Source organism: Ailuropoda melanoleuca, chromosome 2 (genome assembly GCF_002007445.2).
Source record: "Ailuropoda melanoleuca isolate Jingjing chromosome 2, ASM200744v2, whole genome shotgun sequence".
Lineage (NCBI taxonomy): Eukaryota > Metazoa > Chordata > Mammalia > Carnivora > Ursidae > Ailuropoda > Ailuropoda melanoleuca.
Window position 1 is genome coordinate 19,536,528 of NC_048219.1, and position 11,365 is coordinate 19,547,892.

An 11,365-nucleotide genomic window follows, 5' to 3' on the forward strand; every position below is an offset into this window, starting at 1 on the left:
TCTGCTTTTTGTCTCTATGGATTTGCCTGTTCTGGCCATTTCCTTGAATGACATCATACAATATGTAGTATTTTGTGACTGGCTCCTTCTGCTTGTTACAATGTATTCAAGATTGTAACATGTTGTAACAGGCGTCAGTACTTCATTCCTTTCTATGATCAAATAATATTCCATGTAATACTGAATAGTATTTCATTTATATCATATTCGTTGATCCATTTATCAGTTGATGGCCATTTGGGTTTTTCCCACTTTTTGGTTACTATAAACAATGCTGCTCTAAACATTTTTTCATAAGATTTTATGTGGACACAGAGTTTCATTTCTCTCTTTTTTTTTTTAAGATTTTATTTATTTATTTGATAGAGATAGAGACAGCCAATGAGAGAGGGAACACAAGCAGGGGGAGTGGGAGAGGAAGAAGCAGGCTTATAGTGGAGGAGCCTGATGTGGGGCTCGATCCCATAACGCCGGGATCATGCCCTGAGCTGAAGGCAGACGCTTAACCGCTGTGCCACCCAGGCGCCCCAGAGTTTCATTTCTCTTAAGTATATAGTTTGGAATGGAATTGCTGGGTTACATGTTAACTCTATATTTAACCTTTTGAGGAATTGCCAGACTGGTTTACAAAGTGGCTGCACCATTTTATTTTCCCACCAGCAACAAATGAGAGCTCCAGTTTCTCCCCATCTTTGACAACACTTGCTACTATCTGTTTTTGATTATAGCCATCCTAGTGGCTGTGAGGTGGTATCTCATTGTGTTTTTGATTTGTATTTCCCTCATGACTAGTGATGTTACACATCTTTTCATGTGCATAATGAATATTTGTATATCTTCTTTGGAGAAATAGGTATTCAGATCCTTTGCCTGCTTTTCCATCTGGTTGTTTGTCTCTTTATTTTTGGGTTGTAAGAGTTCTTTATGTACCACAGATACAAGTCTCTTACCAAATATATACACGTTTATTTGTAACTATTTTCTCCCATTTTATAGGTTTTCCCTTTCTTTTTTTAAAAAGGGATTTTACTTATTTATTTGAGAGAGAGAGAGTGCGTAAGCACAAGTGGAGGGAGAGGGACAAGCAGACTCCCCCCTGAGTGCAGAGCCTGACAGGGAGCTCGATCCCAGGACCCTGAGATGAAGTCAGATGCTTAACCAACTGAGCCACCCAGGCACCCAGGTTTTCACTTTTTAAAAAAAAATGTTTTAAATTTATTTATTGGACAGAGAGAGACACAGCGAGAGAGGGAACACCAGCAGGGAGGGTGGGAAAGGGAGAAGCAGGCTTCCCGCTGAGCAGGGAGCCCAATGCGGGGCTCGATCCCAGGACCCTGAGATCATGACCCAAGCCGAAGGCAGATGCCGAATGACTGAGCCACCCAGGCGCCCCAGGTTTTCCCTTTCTTGATGTTTTTGAAGCATGGAATTTTAAAACATGATCTGTGTTTCCTTTTATTGCTTGTGCTTTGAGTATCATATCTAAAATCCTATTGCTAAGTGCAAGGTTATGAGGATTTACCCCTCTGTTTTCTCCTAATGGCTTTTTATTTTTCAGTTTTTAAATAAAATAAAATAAAAGATTTTATTTATTTATTTGAGAGACAGAGTGAGCGAGAGAGTACAGGAGCAGAGGGAGAGGGAGAAGCAGGCTCCCTGCTGAGCAGGGAGCCCAACTTGGGGCTCCATCCCAGGACTCTGGGATCATGACCTGAGCTGAAGGCAGATGCTCAACCAGCTGAGCCACCCAGCTGCCCCTCTTAATGGCTTTTTATTTTAAACTCTTATATTTTGGCCATTGGTCCATTTTGAGTTAGTTTTTGTATATGGGGCGAGGTAGGGTTCAACTTCATTCTTTTGCCTGGGACTATCCAGTTGTCCCAGCACCATCTGTTGGAAAGACCAGTCTTGCCCCATTGAATGATTTTGGTACTCTTGTCAAAAAGCAGTTGAGCATGGACACGTGGTTTTATTTCTGAACTCTCATACTGTCTTGATGAACAGTTTGTAGTAAATTTTTAAATGGGGCAGTGTGTCTTCCTACCTTGCTTTTCTTTTTCAGAATTGTTTTGGTTGTTCCAAGTCCCTTGAATTTCCATATGAATTTTAGAATCAGCCTGTCAATTTCTACACAGAAGTCAGCTGGGATGCTGGTAGGGACTGCGTTGAATCTGTAGACCAGTTCGAGAAGTACTGCCGTCTAACAGTATTATCTTCTGATCCGTGAATGCAGGGTGTTTCTCCATTTACTTAGATAGTCTTTACTTGTTTCAACAATGTTTTGCAGTTTTCAGAGCATGATTTTTGTACTTTTATTTTTAAAGAACTTTTTCTTATTGAGGTGAAGTTCGTACAACATAAAATTAACTATTTTAATGTGTACAATTCAGTGGCACATTCACTATGTATTCATCACACATTCACAATACTGTACAACTGCCACTTTTATCAAGTTCCAAACATTTTCATCACCCCAAAGGACAACCTTGTACCCATCAAGCAGCCCCTCCCCATTCCTCCCTCCCTGCCTTTCCTGACCGCCAGCAATTTTCTTTCTTTGTGCAAGGATTTATCTCTTCTGGGTATTTCATATAAATGGAATCATGCTACATGTGACCTTTGTGTTTGTCTCCTTTTACTTAACACAATGTTTGGGAGGTTCATTGATATGTAGCACGTATCTGTACTTCATTACTTTTTATAGCTGAGCAATATCTGATTGTGTTATGTATACTGTATTTCATTGATCCATTTGTCATTTGATGGACATTTAGGTTGTTTCCACCATTTGACTCTTGTGGATAGTGCTGCTATGTACATTTATTTGCAAGTATTTGAGCTCTTATTTTCACTTATTTTGGCTATTCTAGCAGTTCCCTAGGGCTGCCATAACAGATTAGTGCCAGAGAAACTTACTCTTTCACAGTCGTAGAGGCTGCAAGTCCTCAATCGCAATTGTTGCCTGGGCCATGCTCTTTGGGCTCTTCCCTTTGTCCTCTAGGGAAGGATTCTTTCTTGCCTCCCCCAGCTTTTGGTGACTCCAGGTGTTCTTATCTTTGGGGCTGCCTACCTCCGATCTCTGCCTTCACATGGTCTTCCTCTTTTATGTCTGAGTGTCTCAAATCTTCCTCTGCCTTCCCTTATAAATGACACCATTGGATTTATATCCCACCCTAAACCAGGATGATCCCATCCCAAAATCTTTAACTTAATTGCACCTGAAAAGACTATTTTTCCAAATAAGGTCACATTCACAGGTTCCAGAAGTTAAGACTTGAACATATCTTTTGGAGGGCCACTATTCAGCCCACTACAGTCCACCTTTTGGCCCCCCCAAATTCATGTCTATCTCATGTGCCAAACGTATTTAGCCCCAAATCCCTCAAAGTTTTGATACAAGATAGTAACATTTTATTTTATTTTATTTATTTATTTTTAAAGATTTTATTTATTTATTCGACAGAGATAGAGACAGCCAGTGAGAGAGGGAACACAAGCAGGGGGAGTGGGAGAGGAAGAAGCAGGCTCATAGTGGAGGAGCCTGATGTGGGGCTTGATCCCGTAACACCGGGATCACGCCCTGAGCCGAAGGCAGACGCTTAACCGCTGTGCCACCCAGGCGCCCCAAGATAGTAACATTTTAATCCAAAATCTCATCTAAATTTTTTTTGAGATTTCATTTATTTATTTATTTGACAGGGAGAAAGAGCACAAGCAGGGGGAGCAGGAGAGGGAGAAGCAGGCTCCCTGCTGGGCAAGGAGCCCGATGCGGGGCTCAATCCCAGGACCCTGGGATCGTGACCTGAGCTGAAGGCAGATGCTTAACGACTGAGCCACCCAGGCGCCCCTCATCTAAATATTGTCAGCTCAAAGTCCCAAATAAGATTTCCTAAATCACCTAGATCAGGTATGGGGAAGACTCTGGGTATGATCCATCCTAGGACAAAATTCCTTTTCATCCATGGATATTGGAACCTGAAAAACAAGTTATATGCTTTCAAGAAACAATGGTAGACAGACATAGAGTAAACATTCCTGTTCAAGGAAGTAGAATGTGGAGGAAGTAAAGTGTCACAGGTGCCAAGCAAGTTTGAGATCCAGTAGGGCCAATTCCATTAGGTTTCAAGGCTGGAGAAGAGCCCCGTATGGCTTGATGCTCTGCCTTCCTGCCTCACCGGCCTGTAGCTCTGCCCTCTGCTTCTGCTTTCTTCATCTCCGCCTCTGCCTTTGGAGTCATTCTTTCTTTTCCTGAAGGGTAGCACATGTTTGAAGACAGCAAAGGAGTTCAGCAGAGAGAGAGAACAGGTTCCATGACTGAACCTAGGTTCACACCACCATTAAGAGGTAGACTCTGCAAAAGAGATTGAGAAGGGGACCTGGAGAGGTAGGAGGGATGCAGGAAGTGTGCTTTCCTGGAGTCCACGCGACGAAAGTGTTTGAAGGAAGGAGCGATCAGTTGTATAAACGCTGTCAATGAGAGTGATGACTGAGGATTGGTTTAAATGGGAGTCTGATTACAGTGGATTCAAAAGAGAAAGAGAGGAGGAATTTGGGACAGTGAGTATATCAACTTTTTTGAGGAAATTTGCTGTGAAGGACAGCAGAAAAATAGGTAGGTAGTTTCAGGATGAAGTGGAGTCACAAGAGGTTTCTTGGTTTGCTTTTGTTTTTGTTTAGTTTTAAATAAACTTAATTGCAAAGACATTATAAAGAGCTCTCATATACCCCACACCGTGTTTCCCCTGTTGTCAGCATCTTACGTTATTATGGTGCATTTGTTGCGATTAATGAACCAACATAAACATATCACTATTAACTGAAGTCTATACTTTATTTAAATATGCTTATTCTTTACCTCCCCCCCCCCCCCCCAATGTCCTTTCTCTTTTCCAAGATCATCCAGGACACCACAAACTTTTATTCGTCCTGTCCCTCAGGCTCCTCCAAATCATCAAACCAGGTTAGATCAGAACATCAGAAGGGGGAGTGAACCATGAGAGACCGTGGACTCTGGGAAACAAACCGAGGGCTTCAGAGGGGAGGGGGGTGGGGGAATGGGATAGGCTGGTGATGGGTAGTAAGGAGGGCACGTATTGCATGGTGCACTGGGTGTTATACGCAACTAATGAATCATCGAACTTTACATCAGAAACCAGGGATGTACTGTCTGGGTTCTAGTCTCCTCTACTAAGTCATAGAGGCCAATGACTTTCCTTCTCTGGGCTTCATTTTCCTGGCTGTAAAAGAGGAGTGGGGCACTGACCTCGAAGGCCCCTTCTGACTNGAGGAATGGGGCGCTGACCTCGAAGGCCCCTTCTGACTAACATAATATAATAAAAATATTAAAAAAAAGATCAGAACAGTCTTTTCCAGGTTTTGCCTCTAAATAAGTTATGAAAGAGGCTGGNACTGACCTCGAAGGCCCCTTCTGACTAACATAATATAATAAAAAATATTAAAAAAAAGATCAGAACAGTCTTTTCCAGGTTTTGCCTCTAAATAAGTTATGAAAGAGGCTGGTTTTCAGAGTTGTGTTGTTGTTTTTAGAATTGAGGAGGAGGGACGTTTGACTTCTCTATTTGTGATTTTTGCACTTATATTCATTTTGGGGGGTTAGTCAATGAGTTTCTCTTTTTGTGTTGCCCTTGTTTAGTTTTGGTGTCAAGAGTAAATTCACTTCATAAAATGAACTGGGTAGCTCTCCCTCTCTCCATTCTTTGAAACAGAGTGATAGGGATTTGGTTAAACTGTTGCCCTCGGTGACTCTCTTGGCGGAGCAGCACTAAAGGCGTAGAAGGTAATCTGAGGATGGGTTAAACTGGTGATGGGGATTAAAAAGACTCTAGTTTTGAGTGAAGCCCAGAACAAGATAAGGCCTGCAGCAGGTCCAGACCGCCATGCAAACTGCTCTGCCATTTCAGCTATATGGTCCAGCAGATCTCATGGTGCTTGAAGCGTCAGCAGCAGATAGAGATGTTGTTTGGCGCCTTTGACAGGCCACTAAAGGTGAATCACAGCACAGACCCTGAAGATTTTGGAGTAAAGCTTTGCTATCCTCTGAGGATAACCAGTCTCCTTTTGGGAAACGGATTTTGGCTTTGCTATTGGGCTCTCATAGAGACTGAACTCTTGACCATGAGCCAACAAATGACCATGTGACCTAAACTCTCACTGTGAACTTGATCTTGTCTGACTTACCAAGTCGCATGTTGGCGTGCACAGTAACGCTCCATCATCACATATAAGTGAGCTGTGTGAAATGACCCCAGCAATCCCTGAAGGTGCAAGTAATTTGCACAAGGAAGTGACCCAAATGCCTGTGGTTTCATGGGGGGTCCCCTGTGATTAGCTGCCGGGGAAGAGAAAACTCAGGCCCAGAGTTCCGGTGGGTCTGCACGGCACACGGGCGCCACGGGAAAGTGGACAACTGTACTGTTTGAGCTCCTGTCTGGGACGTCCCTGAAGGCGCGTGGTGGGAAGAAATCCTCCTGCGGGCAGAACATCAAGCAGGGCACTTGGTTGTTCATTTCATTTGGAAGGAAAAGTGGCCAGAGGTAGGAATCTATATGAAATAATGGACTGTAGTCAGTGGGTTGGCTAGATGGTCAGGGACCTTGAAGAAAACTGGTGAGAACAGGTCTGAGGATAATCCTCTTTCAGCTGACAAAGAATGTGATGACATTTGTATCTCGTGTGAATGCTCGCCAAAGGGCGCCCTCAGCAGAAGAGGATTTTAATAATCAAGTGGATGGAATGATCTGTTCTGTGGATACCAGTCAGCCTCTTTCTCCAGCCACCACTATCATTGCTCAATGGGTTCATGAACAAAGTGGCCATGGTAGCAAGGATGGAAGATAAGCATGGGCTTAGTGACTTGGACTGTGACTCACCAAGGCTGACCTGGCTGCAAGTCAGGCTTGATGTATTTTCTTCCTTCCTTTCCTTCTAGAGAGTTGGTTGTTAAACTTTTTACATCACACCATTTGTTAATACCTACACTGTCAGTTAGTGGCTATAGGACATTGTTCATATTACTAAATCTCCATGAGTCAGTTTCCTTATCTGCAAAATGATGAAGGTAACACCCTCTATTTTATAGGGATGTTTTGAATATTAAATAAGCTATTGTAAGTAAAGCGTTTAGAAGCGTTCCAGGCACACAGCAGCAACACCTCGTAAGGTTTGGCTGTTACTACTATCATTGCCATCATCAGTATCACTGGGTTTGCTGCTACTATTATTATTATCCCTGTAGCTTGTCTGCATGGCCTTCCGTTGGCTCACACAAGGTTCACAGCCTTGGGGGATACAAACACCCAGGAGTCCAGATGCTGAGGGGATGCGTGGTTGGGTCCCTGTGAGTGACTCGTTATTGCTAGTCAGATAGACAGCTCGTTCAATTTCCCAGAGAACAGAGCAGGGGAGGAGGCTTGGGGATGATGGAATGGGCCCATGGCTGAAAGGCAGGCTGTCTGGGTTCTAGTCTCCTCTACTAAGTCATAGAGGCCAATGACTTTCCTTCTCTGGGCTTCATTTTCCTGGCTGTAAAAGAGGAGTGGGGCGCTGACCTCGAAGGCCCCTTCTGACTCAGCAGTGAAGTGGCCAAAACCACTATCAATGCCTCCCTGAGGACCTGGCCTGTGACAAGTGCTCAGCAAGTGTCTGTCACCATCGTTGTCATCATCTGTAAAACGGGGACCATAACCATCACCTTGTAGGAGTGCTGGGAGGACCTGGTGAAAAAAATACATGTGGAAGTGCTCTGTAAAGTGCTGTAAGCCTGTCCCAAAGCACCAGTAACGTCATCTTGACCATCAGAATCATCACCACCTCCTGCTATCCCTTCAGCTCCTTCCCCAGACACGAACCCAGAAAACTTTCTGGGGCATCTGTCTTAGCAAATGAGAGCCAATTCCCACAGGGTCCCTCCCAGAGGCGTTCTCTGCCTGGGGCCAATTAGACAGCCCAGGAGGTTAGCACTGTGGGCCCCAGCCCTCCCCTTCTCGAAAGCCCATCCTCTGCGCCTTGAGGCCTGTGGGCCCCTGGGTCCAGAATCAAGCATCTGGAGTGCAGTCCTCTCTCATGCTAAACCCTGGTTGGCCTCACCCCTACTGAGGACTGCAACCAGCTCTGGGGGCAGCAGACGGGATTTCAGTTAGAGGTCAGGTATAGCCATCCATCTGGACTGGAGCACTGAAGCATGTGATATCATGGACACGGCCCTAGCCCGGGAGGCAGGCATCAGGGTTCTGGGGCTGGCTGGTCCATTGTCTAGCTGTGTGATTTTGGCTAAATCCCTTGGCTCTTCCTGGCCATGTTTCATTTTCTGGGAAACAGAGGGTAGGACCATGCTGGGCAGTCTTTACGTAATTCCGTCCTTTGGAAACTCAGGGCGGCCCGAGTTTCATCCTGTTTATGACCCTAGACTGCTTCTGACCTGGGGGCAAGTCACTGTACCTGCCTGGGCCTCAGTTTTTCTCATCCATCCAGTGGGGAGATAGGCACCTGCATGGACACCTCTTCACAGCTGAAGTTTGGGTACAAGATAAGTACGAGGAGAGGTAGGGCCTTGGCTCAGAGCAAGGAGTACTTATTGTTTGCGTCATGGTTCCGAGAAAGAGAATTGAACGAGGCACGTTTTTATCGTCCTGAGTTCTGGGCCCAGACTCGGTCCTCCCCTGAATCTCGGAGCTCATCGGGCTGGGCTGGAGGAAGTGGGGGATATGGTTGGGGTACAGGGGAAGACCCCCCACAGGGCAGTCCTCTGAGAGTGAGCTGAGGCTGAGGAAGAGCTGAGGGTTGGAGAGAGGCTTGGGGTCACTGCCCCCCACCCTGCCCTCCCAAAGACCCATGAAGCACCCTCTGCTTTCCTAGCCCCGGAAAGCTCCTTTCAGGGACACGCAGTAAAGCGAGCTTCAGAGAGGCCATGCAGGAGGCCATGGGTCCCTTCCCGGCCTGGTATGACTCAAGGAAGGGAGAGTGCAAGGAGAGATCAGGAAGTAGACACAGAGATGGGAATAATCTTTATTAAGTGCTTCTTCTATGCTAAGTCCTGGGCTCCAACACACACATACCCACACCCATACCCACCTCTCGATTTGCATAGTCACACGGTCGGTGCGAGAGGGAAGTCTTCCCCATCTTAGAGAAGTGGAAACGGAGCTTGCCTCAGAACACACAGTCATCTGGGGCAGCAGTGGACTCTGCCTCTGGGCTCCTTTGCTTCTCAGCCATGTGACCTTTGGCAAGTTCTTTCCTGTTTCCTCATCTGTCACATCCCTGTCTCCTTCGGCTGAAGTGGTGCCCGTGCAGACTAGCTTGGAGCGATTTGGGCCTTTGCTTCCAGTGGGGCCTGGGAGGCGCTTCTCCTCCTGCACAGCCAATGGCAGAGCTGGCCTGCTACGCGGTCTGCGTCAGAAGACCTTGACCATGGGTGCCCTGCTGACGTTTGTGAGGAGGCTGACAAAGGTCCAGACAGAAGGGGAGGAAGGGCCAGGCGCTATGCCAGGCTGTCTGGGAGCCTCTGTCGGGCCGAGGAGGACTGGAGCTGCTGGGCTGTGCCTCTCCTGGATGAGGCCGCTCATCGAGGGCTCTGCTGACTCCTCCCAATAGCAGAGTGGGACGCCTCCAGCATTAGATTATCCCGAGACATCTAGATTCTTAGGACTCAGGACTAGAAGCAGTGGTGTGCTGGTGATTATTCCAGGAATAATCATTCCTGGAAGGGTGAGAGGAGTTCTGATTTGTATCATTTGCTGATTTCTATGGCGTTAATAACCCATCATGGCCAATTTCAAGCTAAAAACATGACGTCACTGCACCCAGAGGTGGGAAGAGATGCACAGAATTACCTCATTATAGAGTATTTCCATCGTACGGATCCAGTAGGTACAAACAACTTCTAGAACATGGAGAACAATAAAATGTAGAATGATTAAGGTATAAAGCATTTTGAGCTTTTTTTTTTATCTTGTTTTCATTTTGTAAGCTGATTTTTGCCCCAAATTATTGAGATATAATTGACATATAACATTGTGTAAGTCTAAGGTGTACAAATGTGATGATTTGACACAGGTGCATATTGCAAAATGTTTACTACAATAAAGTTAGTTAACACATCCTCACCTCATGTAATGACCGTCTTGTTGTTGCCATGAGAACATTATAGCTCTACTCTCATAGCAACTTCCAAGCATACAATGCGGTAGTGTTAACCATGGTCACATGCTGTACATTAGGTCCCCGGAACTTACTCATAACTGGAAGTCTGTACCTCTTGACCAAACTCTCTATTTCCCCCACCCCTCAGGCCCTGGCAACCATTCTTGTTTCTGAGTTTGATGTTTTTAGGTTCCACAAATAAGTGAGATCACACAGTATTTGTCTTTGTCTGATTTATTTCACTTAGCATAATAACCTCAAGGTCCATTGCCGTTTGTGCTAGTGTAATTTACTTAATTGTTGTATGCATAGATTGACTTTAATAATGTCTTTGTTTAATAACCATCTTATGACATTTCTGAAAATTCGAATGGGCTCTGTGGCCTGTGGCTGATGGGGGGAGTCAGAGCCCAACCTCCTCATTCTGAATAGCTGGGGAATGGAGGCCCAGACAGAAGGCAGTGCGAGAACTCATAGTCATGGCGGCATGGCCAGGACTCGTGCCCGGGCTTTCCACACATTATCCCATTTAATTCTCCCAGCCACTGTAGAAGGTTGGGGATATTAAGAAATTATTATCATTTTACAGAGGAGAGGCAGGCTAACAGCAAGATTAAGAGAACAGGAACTAGAACCTGATAGACCCCGCTTTGAGTTCTGGTTCTGTACTTATTTTTTTTTTAAAGATTTTATTTATTTATTTGACAGAGATAGAAACAGCCAGCAAGAGAGGGAACACAAGCAGGGGGAGTGGGAGAGGAAGAAGCAGGCTCATAGCGGAGGAGCCTGATGTGGGGCTCGATCCCATAACGCCGGATACGCCCTGAGCCGAAGGCAGACGCTTAACCGCTGTGCCACCCAGGCGCCCCCCAGTTCTGTACTTAGAAGATGTGAGCCTTTGGGCAAGTTTCTTACTCCACTGGACCTCAACTTCCTTATATGCAATATGGGGCTGCTCCCTTTACTTTCCAGATACCGTTTGCCAGGACTGGTTCAAGACCTGGTATAGGGTAGGTGCTTCATGGTCAACTCTTTCATTATCATTGGAGAGGCTGAGTAATTGTCCAAGGTATTGTACTAGTGGGGAATGGGGGGAGGATTGGATTTGTCCCAAGTGGTTCAGGAAGCAATAGAGGTGTGACTCAAAAATGGTCTAATTGACAAGGTGGGGGAACAGGTGTTTGGGCAAGAAGAGGAGAATCAG